This window comes from Pinus tabuliformis, chromosome 1_1 (genome assembly GCF_031772625.1).
Source record: "Pinus tabuliformis cultivar Carrire ecotype Pingquan chromosome 1_1, CPIR1, whole genome shotgun sequence".
In the NCBI taxonomy this organism is placed as follows: Eukaryota; Viridiplantae; Streptophyta; class Pinopsida; order Pinales; family Pinaceae; genus Pinus; species Pinus tabuliformis.
Genome location: NC_142297.1, coordinates 352,317,419 through 352,335,005, shown reverse-complemented (window position 1 = coordinate 352,335,005; position 17,587 = coordinate 352,317,419).

Below are 17,587 nucleotides of genomic sequence, written 5' to 3'. Positions count from 1 at the left end.
CAGATACTCTTTCCCACTTGTGTGGTTTGCAACTCTAGTGTCCAAAATTCTTTCAGCTTCTAGACTTTCTGTCATAGGCATCTGCTTCATCCAACTCTATTCACTAACTTCTCCACTACCCTCATTTGGTGTAGATGTACCTTCATCACCAACTTGATAGGGATTCAAATCGGACACATTGAAAATAGGCGACATAACTATGCCCGCAGGTGACTCCAATTCATAAGATTTGTAGAAAATTTTGAGTACCCTGCAAGATCCAATTTTCTTCATCTTGAGTTTATTATATTCCCCTCTTGGGAATCTCTCCTTTCTCACGTGGGCTAAGGCCATGCCCCCTACCTCAAAGTTTACCTCTCATCTTCTTAAATCTTCTCTTTGTTTGTACTTGTAGCTATTGTCTTGTAGCTTCTGTTTTAGCTCCTCGTGTAAGTCACTCATTGTTGCTGCAAAATATTCCCCATCAACACTCTACTCAAGTTTTCCCAAATCTCTCGGTTCACAAACTCCTCTAGGGTGCATTCCATACAAGATCTGAAATAGACTCTTCCCCGTGCTCCTATTTGGTGAATAATTGTATGCAAACTCGGCATGAGCTAACACACGATTCCATTGTTTGGGATACTCACCCACAAGACCCCTCAATATGTTTCTGAGAGTCATTTTGACCACTTCAGTTCACCCATCAGAGTGTGGATGATAGGTTGAACTGAAATTCAATTTTGCTTCAAGCTTCTTCCACAAGGTCCTCCAAAAATGCCCTGTTAATATGGTGTCTCTGTCATAGATTATATTCTTAGGCAAGCCACACAATCAAACAATCTAATTGAAAAACAAATGAGCTACATGTGTAGTGTCACTAGTCTTGCAACATGGGATGAAATGAGCCATCTTTGTAAATTTGTTCACAAATACAAATATGGAGTCATTACCTCGTTGCGTCCTTGGTAAACCCAAAACAAAGTCTATACTCATTGAGTCCCATGGTCTGTTGGGAATGGCTAAAGGAGTATATAGTCCAGCATTTCGACTCCCTTTCACATGTTGACACTCCGTGTATTTGCTCACATATTTCTACACATATTCCCTCGTCCTTGGCCAGAAATGAAGCATGGTTTAGCTATCCAAGTGTCTTGTCCACACCAAAATGCCTTGTTAATCCTCCATTGTGCTTTTCTTGTATCAGATTCCCTCTCATTGAGAAACTAAGAATACATAACCGGTTGTTCTTGAACCACAAATCATCCCGCAACATAAACTCCTTCCATGGGCTGCTATCTCTATTCATAGGGTTCATTCGTGCTCGAAAGGCCTCTTGAAAATCAACATCATCCTCATACATGTCCTTCAAATAATTAAAGCCTAAAATTTGTACATGGCACTCTTGCATGTTCAAACTCCTCCTGCTCAAAGCATTGACTAGCTTGTTCACTTGCCCACTCACAAGGTTTAGAATAAAGGTGAAACTTTGTAGGAATTCCACCCACTTGACATGCGCATGGTTCAACTTGTGTTGCTGCATTATATACTATAATGTAGAATTGTCATAGAACAAAACAAACTCCTTGGGCATCAAATAGTGTCTCCAATGCTTCAAAGCTTGAACCACCACATAGAATTCCTTGTTATAAAAGGAGTATTTCCGTTTTGAGTCATTCAACTTCTCATTTGTTAATTTTTGGTATGTTCTATGCTAGAGCAATTTATTTAATTTCTTTTCCATATTAGCAATCACATCAACACAAAGTAAACTGCAGATAGAACATAAATATAAATCGCAGAATACAAGCCAAGACAAGAGGACACAAGATGTGGCGCGAGCCAGGGACAAACCCCACAATGTGTGGGGAAACCCTTTGATCAAATCTTCTTTTATCTTCAAAGTTCAGCAGAGAGAGAGAGAGAGAGTACAATTACAACAAAAGTCAACACTTTGACTTGTCTAGATCTAAGCATAGATCATCTTCTATAACAATGAGATCAGTTGAAGACATTTTGCTTCAACTGATTCTCCAAGGTGACTCCTTCACCTATCATCGTGCTGCATCTGGTTCTCTTGCTGTACCACTCATACTGCACCATACTGCACTAATCACGTTGCTCATGTCCATGATCTTATCCATCATCATGCTGCCCATACTAATGTACATCATCATCATGCTGCTGTTCTAACAGATGGCATTCTATCACTGCTGTTCATTGTGAAAGGGCTGCTACAGGTATGCCATTCTACCACTGTTGTTTATCATGCTGCATCTTTACTTCATCATTCGTTTCGCTGAGATCATCATGTTGCACATTCATATTAGAGCCATCGAGATCATATTCCTTATATACTTATTGATCACCAAGTATAAGTAATATCCCTACAGATGACGAATGTCGAGATATATGCAGTGATCTTCTATGCTATAATAGTTATGCAGAGAACGTAGTCCTTCTGCTTCAAACCCTAACCACTGCTGGCTTGCAGGTTCCATACATGACTGTGTTCTTCATATATGACCTGCGTTCCATATATAAAATGCAGGCTTCATGTATTATCAGCGTTCCATATATAATTCAGCTGCGAGCTTCATGTATTACCTGCGTTCCATATATAAACTGCAGGCTTATATAATTCAGCTGCGGGCTTCATGTATTACCTGCGTTCCATATATAAACTGCAGGCTTCATGTATTATCAGCGTTCCATATATAATTCAGCTGTCGGCTTCATGTATTACCTGCGTTTCATATATAAACTGCAGGCTTCATGTATTATCAGCGTTCCATATATAATTGAAACTGCGGGCTTCATGTAACTACTGCGGCTTTCATTCGTTAATATTGTGCAACGTATATGTTAGTGCTATGACTGTGTATACATACATATTATATCAGTCTCTCTGCGGCTACATAACAGCGTGTATGTAAATGCCATGACTCGTTAGATGTCAATCTCTGTGTATACATAATTGCGTATGCCATGACTGCGTTAGATATCAGTCTTTGCATATACATAACAATGTGTGCATAATATCGTTGAGTTTCCATGACTGCGGCTCTTGGCTGTGGCTTCATACATAACTGCGGCTCCTTCATTATGTTGCGTTTCTTAGAGTCTTTATGTCAGCGAGTGAGGTGCTGTGCATATAGATATGCGTATGTTACAGCGTATCCCATTACATCGCATGAATGTCTCCATGTCTGCGTTCCTCATCATGTACAGTGTGTAATCCATCATGGACAGCGTGTGAACTGAGTATAATCTCCAGCGTAAGAATGTGTTCTCATACTCTAGGTGATTTCATTACAAGACTGCGTTCAGATGTTTAGGGCTTCTTGAACAGTGTGGTAAGCTAGGGCATCTTTCACGTATGAGATAGGGCATCATCCAATATATCTTCTTGTGTCTCTCTCCATCACCAAAAACCCAAGACGTGGTGAGGAGGAGATCACATGAAGAGTGTGTCTAAAAGACTTCACATCCTCTCTTATTTATACTAAAAGCGTAAGGTTGAATAGACATGACGTTTGGGCTTCTTGAGCCTACGTAAGAACTGGTCGGCTAGATAATAAAACCATAATCTAAATAAATTCATATCTCCATAAATACTTATCGAAATCGGATGATCTTTGGATCAATCCTACACCTTTTGACGAGGGGGATCCAATAAAAATATCAGCTGCCATAAATAAGTTGACCCACATGGAGTTTGGCCCTAGTTGCCAATTTAACATCATTGAAATATGAAATAGGGCTACCTTCTTGACTCAACACTGCTCCAATGGTTGTTCCACTGGGATCACAATTGACTTGGAAAATTTGATTGAAGTCAGGTAGTTTCAACTTTGGTTTCTTGGTGATCTTCCTTTTCAAGAGCTAGAAACTTTTCTCTGTTGTTGTTGTCCAACAGAAGGGTTGTCTATATTTCTTGATTATTTCAATGATGGATGCACAAATACCATTGAAGTTCTTAATGACTAGAAACTAGCTAGGCAATGAAAGCTCCTAACTTTGAAAATGTTCTTGGGTGAAGGCCAACTTACAATCGCCTCTATTTTCTCTGGATCCATTTTTAGTCCATCCTTTGAAATGACAAAGCCTAAATATACCAACTCAGACCTCATGAAAGTACATTTCTTCAGGTTAATCAACAATTTCTCTTGCTGCAACCTTTCTAGAACATACCTTACATGCCTAAGGTGTTCTTCATTTGTTTGGCTAAAAATCAAAATATAATCCAAATAAACAATAACAGACTTACTGATGAACTCCTTCAAGACCTCATTCATCAACTACATGAAAGTACTTGGTGCATTTGTCAGTCCAAATGGCATGACCAACCATTCATATAGTCGTCCATTAGTCTTGAAGGTTGTTTTCCACTCGACCCCCTCTCTGATCTGGATCTGATGGTAACCACTTTTGAAATCAACCTTTGAAAAGTAGGGTACTCCATTCAAACAGTCCATCATATCATCCATCTATGGCAATGGAAATCTGTATTTGATTGTGATCTTGTTAATTGCCTTGGAATATGTGCACATCCTCCATTCACCATCTTTCTTTGGAATAAGTATCGCAAGGACAACACATGGACTCAACACTTGTTTCCTTATTTCCTCATTCTCCTTGGGTGTCACTCGATAAGTAGCTTTATTGAGAAGGCTTGCTCATGGTATTAGGTTTATGTGATGGTTGATACTTCTTGTTGTAACATTGATTGTTTTGATAAGGTAGATGTTTTCATAATAAATATATGTTGATAAAAAGGGAAACACACACACACATATATAATGATGATGAGAAAAGAAAATAATAGAAAGACAACAAACATAAAGAAAAATAGAAAAAATATAAAAAAATATGATCAAATTATCAAAATGTAGCACGCTTGTTTAAATGCTGCTTTTATGAATAAATCATGTTTTGTTAAAGCTTAAACATGATTAATATAATAAATAGGTTTATCTTATAAACAGACTGGAAGATTTGTTGTCATTTTGGTGCAAGTTGTAATAAAGTTAACAAATTTGATCTATTGCGCCATAAGATCAACAGTTTTTATGCCACTCTGCACCCCTTCAGCCCATCTGAAGTTTAACTGATGGGAGGGGGGGGGGAGGAGTGCTGAAGTGGTCTCCTCTCGTACCACCTCCGCCACGTGCCCATCTCACATACACTCCGCACCCCCCCACTCCAAAACCATAAACCATTGCCTACCCCCTTCGGAAACCACTTTTCCCCATCCGAAAGTTTGTTATGCCCTTTCCCTCCATTTTCTAATAAAACTCTCGTTTCGCCAAGTGTCAACTCCCCATTTGGCAATCATTTTCCCGTTAAAATTTGTTTCGTTACACATTAATAACCCCCACCCCCACCGCCCCCCCCCCCCTGGTGGCACCCCCCCCCGCCGCCGATTTAACAAGTAAGGTATAATTGTCACATAAATCACCGCCTTATAACATTACTTGTATTTTATTCCAGGTTATCAGATCCTGTATTTCCTCACTACTCTGTCAGGTCATAAACGAATTACTGCTACCAATTACCAAGTTAAACCATCGCTAAAGCAACCAGTGAAACCCAAAGATTATTCCAACCATCAGTCAACCAGGAAATCAGTCATCTTCGGGTAATTTCAATCATTTCCCAATATTTTTCTTTCAGTCATGTCTTCCAAAAAGAAATCAAAAACCTCAGAGAACCCTATGCTTCCACTGACTATCGTTCTAGACCATCAACTGTTAGTTGACCAACTATATAAGGTTTCTAAAACCATTTGTAAATTAGATCTTTATGAAATTCATAATTGGTTAAAACAAAATTTTTTTGACACGAGTGATGAATTAAACCTCTGGCACTTTTACCTCAGTTCATTATGCCACAAACCCATTATTTCCCAGATTTTGTCTCATGGTGTCATATTTAGGTATGTTCCTAGTCAAAGAGTAGTAATTTTCCAAAAATAATGAAGTTATGTGTACCATTACCGTTGAATCAATTAATTGGATGTTACAGATTCAAAACCTTGAGCCTTTGCATCCATTTTCTCCAAAAACTCTCATGAATATTTACAAAAATCTTGACTTTCCTCAAAGAGCCAAGATTTTTGAAACTTTTCTTCTAGAAAATACTCAATTTCCTAAGACCAATCCACCATATGAAGCATCTATTTTTCTAGAAATGACCCAGCAGATTATATCCATTGTTTCATGCTTGTTAGGTTATTATTTTGATCAATGGGTCGATGAGGTCCTCATAGGTTTCCTGTCAATTTTCTCAGTCGATGAAAATCCATCTCTAATTTTCAATTTCAGTGAATTCTTAGCAGAATCAATTCATGATCAGTTCATGAAGTTTTCTACAAAAGGAATGTTCAAATATGCCTATGTTTTAGTATATTTGTTCATGTTTTATCAGTCAGAGAGGTTTTCCTTTCCCCTACAAAAGATGGACAGCTAGGGAAATCCACAATCAGTGATCCATTGGTCTCCCTTGGTGAGGAAGAACACCACTGAATTCACATTCAGTGACTTTGTAGATCAATTTATGTATGTTGTTTCTTTTTTACTAAATAATGATGCAGAACCAAGGATTGGGCTAGAGATCAGAAAAATCCTACATCTCAGTGAACAAACCAGAACAGGAGATTGGTATTTATACCAAAATTATACAGAGATTAGGATCTATGGATGTGAATTACCTCCATATAGATTACCTAAGTTTGTTCCTATCCGGATTTTTACATTAGAATACATCAGACAAATGATCAACATGGATCAACTTCATTTTCCAGTAGCAAAGAAGAAGGCTCAATTTAAAATCAAGACTCAAGTAGGACCTTTTATTTGTAATGCTAGATCAACAAGAAAGGAAGCAAAAACTCTTTTAAAGCATATGAATTTCAAATTAAGCTTCACTTGGTCATATGATCCCCTAGGAGTGATTTCAAAGTTAAGAGTAGAGCAAAAGCTACCCCATATGCTCACACTCCTAGGCATGAGATAGAACAATATATGAACCAGGATGAATGGAAAGAGAATACACTTCAGGAGGCAAAAGAGCGGGTTATATCATCTACAACATCACACACTTCTATACCTAAAAACAAATGTAGAACAAAATACCAATGGAGAGTGTTTCCCCTATGGTAACAAAAATTTCAGCTAAAGAGATTAAAATATGCAATAAAAGGCAGAAGACAACCAATACAAGTGAGACACAACAAGCAGATATTTCACAACAAAATCCAATTGTCATGATGGGCTCCTTTGTGCCATTATCTCCTAGGATAGAAGGGATGACTGTAGGATCTCTTATGTCTTTAACCAGTGCAGATGTTTCTTCATCTCAGACAAGAGAAATGCAACAAACTCAGAAAGAACAGAGCATTTTTGTTGTCTATAGGGAAATCAAGCAGAGAAATTAGGCTTTGAGAGCTTCCACTTATACACAGTGTTGGAAGAAAATCTCAACTTCACAACATAGGTTACTTTTTGCCTTCGACATTGAGAAGGGAAAGATGCAAATAACTTTTCTGGAACCCAAGATTACACATCCTAAAAGTGCAGATGATTACACTAAATCAATATTTTCTTTTGATACAAAATTGATTCATCCTATTGACCAGATTGATTTACATGAACAATCCAGTAAAATGTTATATTCTTCTCCTACCAATTATTCTATGGCAGTATCAAAGATACAAGCATCACTAGAAAATATTCAGTCTCAGTTGAAGATAGAGAAAATATCTTCCCTAGTGATTTGATAAAGAATATTAGTTTTGTTGTGCTAAGATCCTCCTCCGATTATAAACAAAATGTTGTTCATGTGCTTAAGGATTCATGAGTTTATTGCAAGTGAAAATGAGTTTTTATGTTAATTTTATGGGCAATTTAACATAAATAAGAAATTGAACAACATCATATAAATGTACAGAACATCATCAACAACACATCACAATAGGAACATGATGAAGGATTTCACCCCTCCCAGGGTATGTCTCCTTGGTCCAGCTTCCAATGGCTTGGGCCTCTCTATTATGCTCAAATGTGTAAAACAATGTGTTTACAATGCTCAAATGATTTTGCAACCTACTCCAATGAGTCCAGAATGTCAAAAAATGGCCATCTAGTCTCTTTTTGGTCCCAATTTGGTAAACGACTGGAGAAGTTATGAACTCTCCTAGTTTTTCCACAAATTGCCCAAACGCTGGCACCAAACTTTCATTTTCCCCCGAATACCCGCTAACTAGCCACCAAATCCGCTAAAATCCAAGTGGATTTGTTGGATGGATAATTTGGTCGTTGAGGCCTAAAAATCAAGGGAAAGGTCATATGAAGGGCCATGCGCCAGGGGCTAGGCCCTTACGCTGGCCCCTTTCCTCCGACGGCCACATAAACTGTTGGCGGCTAAAAATGCGGTGTTCACATGGGCGGTTAAGTCTGCGGGCTGGCATAGCCTCCAAATTGGGCGACATTAAACTTTATAATGAACGCACATTCATAATGGTTAAGTAATAACCGCTTGGCGCAATGGTAGTTGGCTCTGTTGTGTGTTGGAATGTCGCAGGTTCGCCCCCCACTGCCTATGCCTAACCTATAGAAAAACTTTGGTGGCCTCCTGGGCTACCACTTGGTGGCCTCTCGCTGAGCCACGTGTCAGTGTGTGGTTGGCCACTCTTTCAACCAATCAAAACCACTAAAATTTGACCAGTACAAATTGCCACTTGGCACGATATAATTCGCCGAGGAGCCCATTGACCAAGTCAATGTCCACTTCACCTGCCCAGTTAGTAGTATAGACTGCTGATTGCGCTGTCCATTTTTTTGAAAATTTGCATGTTTGGGAAAGTGAACAGAACTCGTTTATGGAGTCATACGAAGTCCATTTCGCGTGAAACAAGTTGTGCCAGATTTAGGATGATGATCACTACGCGGTCATCCAGGTTCGACACCAATCTGACAACTTTGAAATTTGAGCTATTTTTTTAGCACTTGATCATTCCTCCCCACTAGAAGCCTTTTGGACCCCAAAAGATCACCTTCAATTTTCTAGTAGTTGAGAGTACAGTTCCCTCACCTTTCCAATCTCGATCCATTTAGCCTTTGAAGGATTTGTTCCGTTGAGCCCCACCCGAAGGTAATCCACATTCCCTCGTTTTGAAAACCTTGTTCTTCTGTCAAGAATGGTGTCTTGATGTAGTTCATCAAGGTATTCAGGAGAAAAATCCTCTATGGAAGGAATTTGGACATTCTCTCCTTGATCTTCAATCAATAGAGGCTCATACAACCTTAAGTTCTCAACATTAACAACATAAATTTGCATATATGAAGGCAAATCCAACATGAAGGCACCGTTACTAATATTTTCTAAAATTCTGAATGGACATATCTAATTGGTTTCAGACTTTTACCTTCTCCTTGGAGCCTCTCTTTGCTAATGTGAAGCCAACCGACTTGGAGCTTTGTGATCTACACGATGCTTGTCGTGCCTTGCTTTGTACTTGCCTTGGCTCTTTTCAAGTTGTCCTTGAACTCTTTGGTGTACCAATTGGATTTTTTCAATGAACCTTCTTGCTTTCTCTATGTCACTATGACCATTAATAGCAACGTCTTTTCAAAAAATGAAATCCAATGGAGATTTAGGCAAGTATCCCAAACATGCCTCAAATGACGATGTTTGAGTTGAAGAGTGCTTGGCCTAATTGTAAGCATGTTGAATATAATGCAAATGTTCATCCCATAACGTAGGATTCTTGCTGCAATACCCACGAAGAAGATGTATCACTATCTTGTTCACCATGTCTGTTTGACCATCTGTTTGCAGATGAAATGTTGTACTCTTTTTCAATTTGGTGTCCATGAATCCCCCACAAGCTTGACCACAAATTCCCAACAAAGTGAGAATCTCGATCACTAACAATGGATGTGGGCAATCCAAAATGCAACCATACACTCTTGAAATAATAAATTAGCAGTTTGTTCCATTGTAACTTGCTTTTTACATGACATCAAAATACACATTTTGCTGAACCTATCCATAACTACATACAAATAATCATGACCTCTTTTTGACAATGGAAAACCTCTTACAAAATCCATAGAAACACTCTCCCACGGTCGTGAAAGAACCGGAAGTGGTGTGTACAATCATAACTTCCTATTCCTAGGCTTATTGATGCACATAATGAACATCCTTTAATAAAATGTGACACACTTGCAAGCATACGAAGCCAATAGCAATACCTATGTAGATATGCCACCATCTTACTTACACCGAAATGACTAGCAATAAGAGAAGTATGTGCCTCTCTTATGGTGTTGACTCTTTCTCCCTATGGAATACAAAGCTTACCAAGATGGTACAACAAGTTATCATGCAAATGATAATCCAATTCCTCTACTTGGTTACCTTGACTCAATTGCATAAACATATTGAAATTCATTGTCTAATGCATATTGCTCAATATAAATTTCATGCAAAACATAATTATGCTTGAGTAAAGTGACTGCACTAATAATAGGCCTAGAAAGCATATCAACAACTTTATTGTAGATACCTTTCTTATACTTGATTACCAAGTGGAATTGTTGAAAGAAACCCATCCATCGGAAGTGCCTTGATTGCTGCAACTTTGATTGAGATTGCAAGTATTGCAATGGCTGATGATTGGTGTGAATGATTGTTTCCTTACCCATGAAGTAGTGTTTCCACTTTTTCACACTTGCACCAATGCATACAATTCCTTGTCATATGTAAGATAGTTAATCACGGCACCATTGAAAGTTTCCGAATGAAAACAGATAAGCTTAGCATGTTGCATGAGGACTTCACCCATGGTATAGTCACTAGCATCAGTCTGAATATCAGATGATTGTTTCAAGTATGGAAGTGCAAGTACTGAAGCTTAACTGATCTTTTCCTTCAATGCATCAAAGGCCTTTTGTTGTTTGCCTCCCCACTGAAAAACTCTTTTCACACTTGTCAATGCATGCAAAGGAGCTGCTATAGAAGAAAAGTTAGCAATGAATTTCCTCCAATATTGGACTGCTCCCAAAAGACTTCTTACCTTAGTAACTGTCTTGGGCCTTGACCAATTCAAAATGACATCAACCTTGGAGGGATCTATTTTCAACTCACCTCCTCCAACAATATGACCTAAGTAAACTAAAGCAGTGTTTCCAAACTCACACTTTGACATCTTAAGATACAACTGTTCTTTCTTTAAGACATGAAGTACTTTTCTCACATGCATGACATGTTCATCACGAGATTAACTAAAAATTAAGATGTCATCTAAGTAGACTATAACAAACTCATCAAGAAATGGCCTCAACACATCATTTATCACATGGATGAATGTAGTAGGAGCATTACATGAACCAAAAGGAATAACTAGCGATTCAAACAAACTTTCTTTTGTTTTGAATGTTGTCTTCCATATGTCTGCTTCAACAATTCTAATTTGATGGTAGCCACTCCTTAATTCCAACTTAGTAAAATACTTTCCATCTTTCAATTGATCAAGTAAATCATCTATTCTAGGTAGCGGGTAACGTTTCTTTACCGTAATTTTGTTCAATGCATGGAAGTCCACAGACATGTGTCATGTTCCATCCTTCTTTGGAAACAAAACAATAGGTGAACCACAAGGTGAAGAAGATGGCTCGATGATCCCTTTATCCAACAACACTTGAATTTTCTTTTTAATTTCTGCACTTTCCATCACTGACATCCTGTACATGCCAATGTTAGGAACATGACAATCTTGCTGCAACTGTATCTCATGTTGGATTCCTCTCTTGCGAGGCAATCCTTTTGGTTCCTGAAACATCTCATCATATTGGTTAAGTACATCAACTAATTCGGATTTCAGTTTTGAATCACAACCTTTAAAATCTTCATTATCAACATCATTCTTGGGTTTGATCAAAAGAAGCACAAAATTCTTGCTTGAATTCACTAGTATTTTCATCTACCCTGCATTAACAAGTGAAATATTTAGTTTCTTGCTATGAGCTCTCACAATATATTCTACTCCATATTTGAACAAATGTTATTTGTTTTCATGTCTATGGAAGATAGATTTTCTATCATATAGATACTGCTCAAAACTATACCACATGTCTAGTGGCACAACATCAAGCTCCACTTCATCTATGAAATTTGTAGTAATGGCGAATTTCAGTTTACATTTTCTAGTTACCTGCAATTGTGCATTGTCACGCACCCATCCAAGTGGATATGGTTTATGATGTGTAATGGTTTCCAATTTTAAACTTTTGACAATATTTTCAGAGATAAGATTGGCTTGAGAGACACTGTTGAAAGGTGTATCAATTTTGCTATGTTTTGAGATCACCCTTATGTGAAAAAAATCATATCCTCTTCTTTTAATTTGGAGTTTCATTTTTTGAATTTCAAGATGAAGCTTCCAACAATGAGCTTCATCATGACCCTCTTTAGAACAATGTTTGCATGTTAATTTCTCTCCTTCCTTCTTGATAGATGCACTTTTATTTCCCTTCCCTTTGAAACCCTTTTCTTTTCTTTCACCCTTAAATGGATTTTTACTACCTTCTTCTAGAGTGTTTTTCTTTCTTGTCTTAAGACGAGTGGCTTGCACACACACGTCATCTATATTATCGGGATTAGACATTAAGATAGTATGCCTAAGGTAACTGTGTAAACCCCCTATGTACTTCAGCAACCTTTCTTGTGATTGCAAATCTACACCTAACATTAGAGACCTTTTTTTGGATTCTTGGGTGTAATATTGCATATTTTGACCTTTAAGTTGTCTAAAGTTCTGAAAATTCATGATGGCTTTTTGCATATAAGCTAGAGGGTATAATTGTCTTTTAATTGCAGCAATGAAATTAGACCAAGAAATTGATACCTTACTGTGTTTTTTTATCTGCTCTTGCGTCTTTAATTACCACCATACTAATGTTGCACCCTCCATTCTCAAGGAAGCTGACTGAATCTTTATGTCATCCTCTTGAAAGTATTGAATTCTAAAATAGGCCTCCAACTGACGAATCCAATTATCAAGCTTCTTTGCATTCACTTCACCATTATACATGGTCAGTGCAAATTTAACATCAAGTTTTAATAAGGGTGATTTACCAGTTCCTTTTGAGGTATATTGATGAGTATGAGTAAGGGTTGTGTTAGTGGAAGAGGGTGAAGGTGCATGTGAATAAGAAGATGAAGAAGATGATGGAGAGGGTGGGGGTTTACCTCCATTTCCATTACCTCCTCCTAAAGAACCTTCTCTTTTAGGAGGTTTGGAGCTTTCACCCTACAGCCTGGTATTACTCTCTTCGTAGAGGACCTTCACCATCTCTGTCATATCAAAGAAAGACTTTTTGAAGACCTTCTCATCCTCTCTCATGTTTGTAGGTTCTCCTTCATGAGCCATACTCACTGGAGCCTCAACTACAACTTCAGGGAGAACTGGTGTTGGAGATAGTGGCAACCTTGTAACCATGACATAAACTTGAAAATAGTTAAATCCTTCTTTCACAAAGAGAACCTAGTGCTCTGATACCAAAATAATATAATTAGGAATATTAGTTTTGTTGCGCTAAGATCCTCCTAAGATTATAAACAAAATGTTATTCATGTGCTTAAGGATTCAAGAGTTTATTGCAAGTGAAAATGTGTTTTTATGTTGATGTTATGAGAAATTTAACATAAATAAGACATTGAACAATAACATATAAATGTATAGAACATCACTAAGAACACATCACAACAGGAACATGATGAAGGAGTTCACCCGTCTTGGGATATGTCTCCTTGGTCTAGCTTCCAATGGCTTGGGCCTCTCTATTATGGTCAAATGTGTAAAAATATGTGTTTACAATGCTCAAATGTTTCTGCAACCTGCTTCAATGAGTCTAGAATGTCCATAAAAGGCCATCTAGCCTCTTTTTGCTCCCAATTTGGTTGAAAAATGGAGAAGTTATGACCTCTCCTAGTTTCTCCACTATTCGCTCCGCAAATTGCCCAAAATCTGGCAACGAATTCTCATTTTCATCTGAATTTCTACTAACTGGACGCCAAATCCGTCGAAATCCAGGTGGATTTGGATGGATAATTTGGTTACTGATGCCTAAAAATTAGGAGAAAGGTCATATGAAGGGCCATGCGCTAGCCCCCGACGCTGGCCCCTTTCCTTCGACGGTCACATAAACTTTTGGAGGCTAGAAATGCAGTGTTCACATGGGCGGATAAGTCCACGGGCTGGCCCAACCTCCAAATTGGGCGGCATTACACTTTATAATGAATGCGCATTCATAATGGTTAAGTAATAACCATTTGGCGCAATGGTAGTTGGATCTATTGTGTGTTGGGAGGTCATGAGTTCAATCCCTGTTGTCTCCCCTCGACCTATAGCGACACATTTGGTGGCCTCCGGCTGGGCCACATGTCAGTGCATGGTTAGCCACTCTTTCAACCAATCAAAACCACTAAAATCCAACCAGTACAAATGTGTTACTTGGCACGATATAATTCGATGAGTAGTCCTTTAGAATATTTAATAGTAAGTTGGGATATGATCCTACCAATGTCAATGCAACAAAAGAAGAAATCAGAAACAAGAATGCAAACATAGCATCTTCAAGAAAACAACTAAAGCTCCCTTCTACAAAAGATCTGTTGGAAATACTAAGGGGGGGAATCAGTATTCCTTAACGATTACCACTTTTAAATATTTCCAGAGCATTAGTTAATCTTCAATTATTATTAATGTTTATGCAGTAATAACAGGAAATAAAAGAACACAGTAGACACAATAATTTTAGTTGGAAAACCCCCTTCAGATCAAAACCACTGAACGCTTTTCTAATAAATTCTTTAATCTTCAGCCCTAACTGAAATGAAAGAAACAACTTCCTAGAATTCTAGAAAATCATTCTTCTCCAGCTCCCACTAGAAGGATGCCCCAACGACCTGATTTCTTCAGTAGTCAACTGAATGGATGCCCCAACATGCTAGACCAACCTACCACCCTGAAGTGTTCATAGGCTCCAACCTATAGGCAAATTCATGCACCAGCTAAGCACCTCCCTCCCACCCTATAATGGATGAAATGAGATAAGAGTGTGGATTCCCGTACCAGGGACAACGATCCACGATACAATATGATTTACAATGATTTTGACCAAACACTCAATCACACTCTGACCTGCAACCCAACCATGACATCATCCCAACATAGACTCCTATACCTCCCAATAATGCCTTTTCGACTCTAGGAAAATTGAATCTTTTACAATAATGACTCTTCCAATGATGACACTTTTACAAACGACTCTTTTACAACTTTACAATGATGACTCTTGGCCTTGACACTTCTTCACAATATATGAATGGTTGTCATGTCTTCAAAGGATGTCCCACTATAATGCTTCCTTTAGTTTGATACTTCTGCTCTTGCATTCTTGCTTGAAGTTGTACGTGAATCTTCTTCTACTTGCATGCAAAATTTGCCGAGCGAAACCAATCCCAAAACAAAACAAAATACCCTTCAACTTACTTCTCCCTGCAAAACACATGTAAGTGCATAATAATGAATAAATACAAATTAAAATTACAATGCGTACCTGAAGTGTGCTTGTCACTTTTGTTTCTGACTTGTTGCAATGGTAGAAAAAGACTCCCACTCGTGATATAGGTTTGGACTCTATGCAAGAATATATCCAAAACTAAACTAAAGATTTGATGACAGACCCTAGATTTTTGATGGACCAAGTTCTAAGTACAACAACGGAGACCATTCAATCAACTATGACAAAACAAGTAACATGAACTTACAACATCATATAGATTTATCAGACTTGGTGTAGCATCAAGAATATGTAGCATCAAATGTGTAGTATCAAGAATAGGACATCCGAAATGTGGTATCAAAACTAACTGTGACATATAGAGACATAGAGATATAACCGAGACCCAGTATGCAATTATGTTGTCCCGCAAAAACATATGTCAAAGATGATACTCAAAATTCAAATGTAAACACTAATCATACATACCTTACTGTAGGAGACTTACCCTTGACTGTTGACGTGTGTTCCTTAATGCAGTGATTCTTGAATGCATGCTTTTTCTTCCCTTCTAGGATCTCGATATTGAATCTGTTGTATCTATGTAATTTAGGATCTGCAGGGTTTGAAATTTTGTCCTGTGATATCCCCTGCGTCCTCTTTCCAACCCCATAGGTCTGATCAAGATTGGATTCTTCAAGAAAGAGTTATGCCTAATATCCCACGATGACTCGATTATAGCCTGGTTCAGTAGAGTGAACTTGTACGAAGTGCCACATGTCAGTGTTGTGACCGTCGCCCCTGAAATCGATACCTAACAAACTACAATCTGTCTCCTTTCTGTCACTATTTACGAAATTGGAATCCAATGCTTAGAGAGAAAGTTATGATGATTTTCCCAACGTCACCTTTTTGACATGGAATTCGGGAGCCTGCAATAACCCTAACTTCCTCAGATCATATCTCCGAAAATATAGTGAACCAAGATTGAAAATTCAGTCACAAGCTTCATAAATATTTCGGCTCAAATGAGTTTTAATTTCGTCTTTTGAAGCTTCGCAAAAAAAGACGAAACATTCCACGATGACCTTTTTGAAGCCACAAAATCCCTACTAGAGGAGGATATGAGGGTCATTATTTATATGAATGTCTTGAGTTGAGAGGGTCCTCAACAAGTGAACGTTGGAGGGATTTTAGGATATTTTTTATTATTATTAATTATTGACTATTCAATGACCACAACTAATTATGAGTGCCATGCCACAACCCCATAGGGTTTTAGCCCACTGATTGGGTTACTAACTTCAAACATGAATATCTCTCAAACCATGAAGAATTACTTGGTGTTCCATATAATAACGAAAACATCTCGATGATTAGAATCCATATAAAATATCCTTGACTCAGAATAGAGTAAGTTGTCAAGTCAAAATTCTGATGCAAGATCGGGGTAGCCCCTGGTGCTGCTTGGGTTGACATCAATGACAACCATTGATCAATAAGATCCACATACCAAAGAGATAGGTCAACTAGAACAAGAGAAAGAAAATATGTTTAAAATCATATTGGAACAAAATGTACAGATAAAAAAAATGGAGATTGAGATTGAAAAGGTTTTGAAAGAAAAAGAACAACAGGGGACCCAAGAATAAATTGTTGCTCTTTCAGTAGTTCTAGTGACAACTATACCAATTTCAACATCTACAACAACAAAATCTACATCAACAACCATTTTAGCAGTGGACACTCAATAAATTGATCAAATAACAAACCATTAGACGAATTTTTGAGATCTAAATGGGCCTCCTAAGGAAATTATAAAATAATAGTGGAAATAATAAAATAAGATTAGTTTACATCATCAAATTTTAGAGGGAAGAAAGAAACAAATATTTTTTCAACTTATCTCCTTATGGGTTTACTCAAATTTCGAAAGACAACACTCTTTGAATGCAGAATTTGATTCCTCATCTAAGGAGTGCCCATGTTGCATACTTTCGATGGACCCTGCTACACGAAAAATGTGATTGCAATTA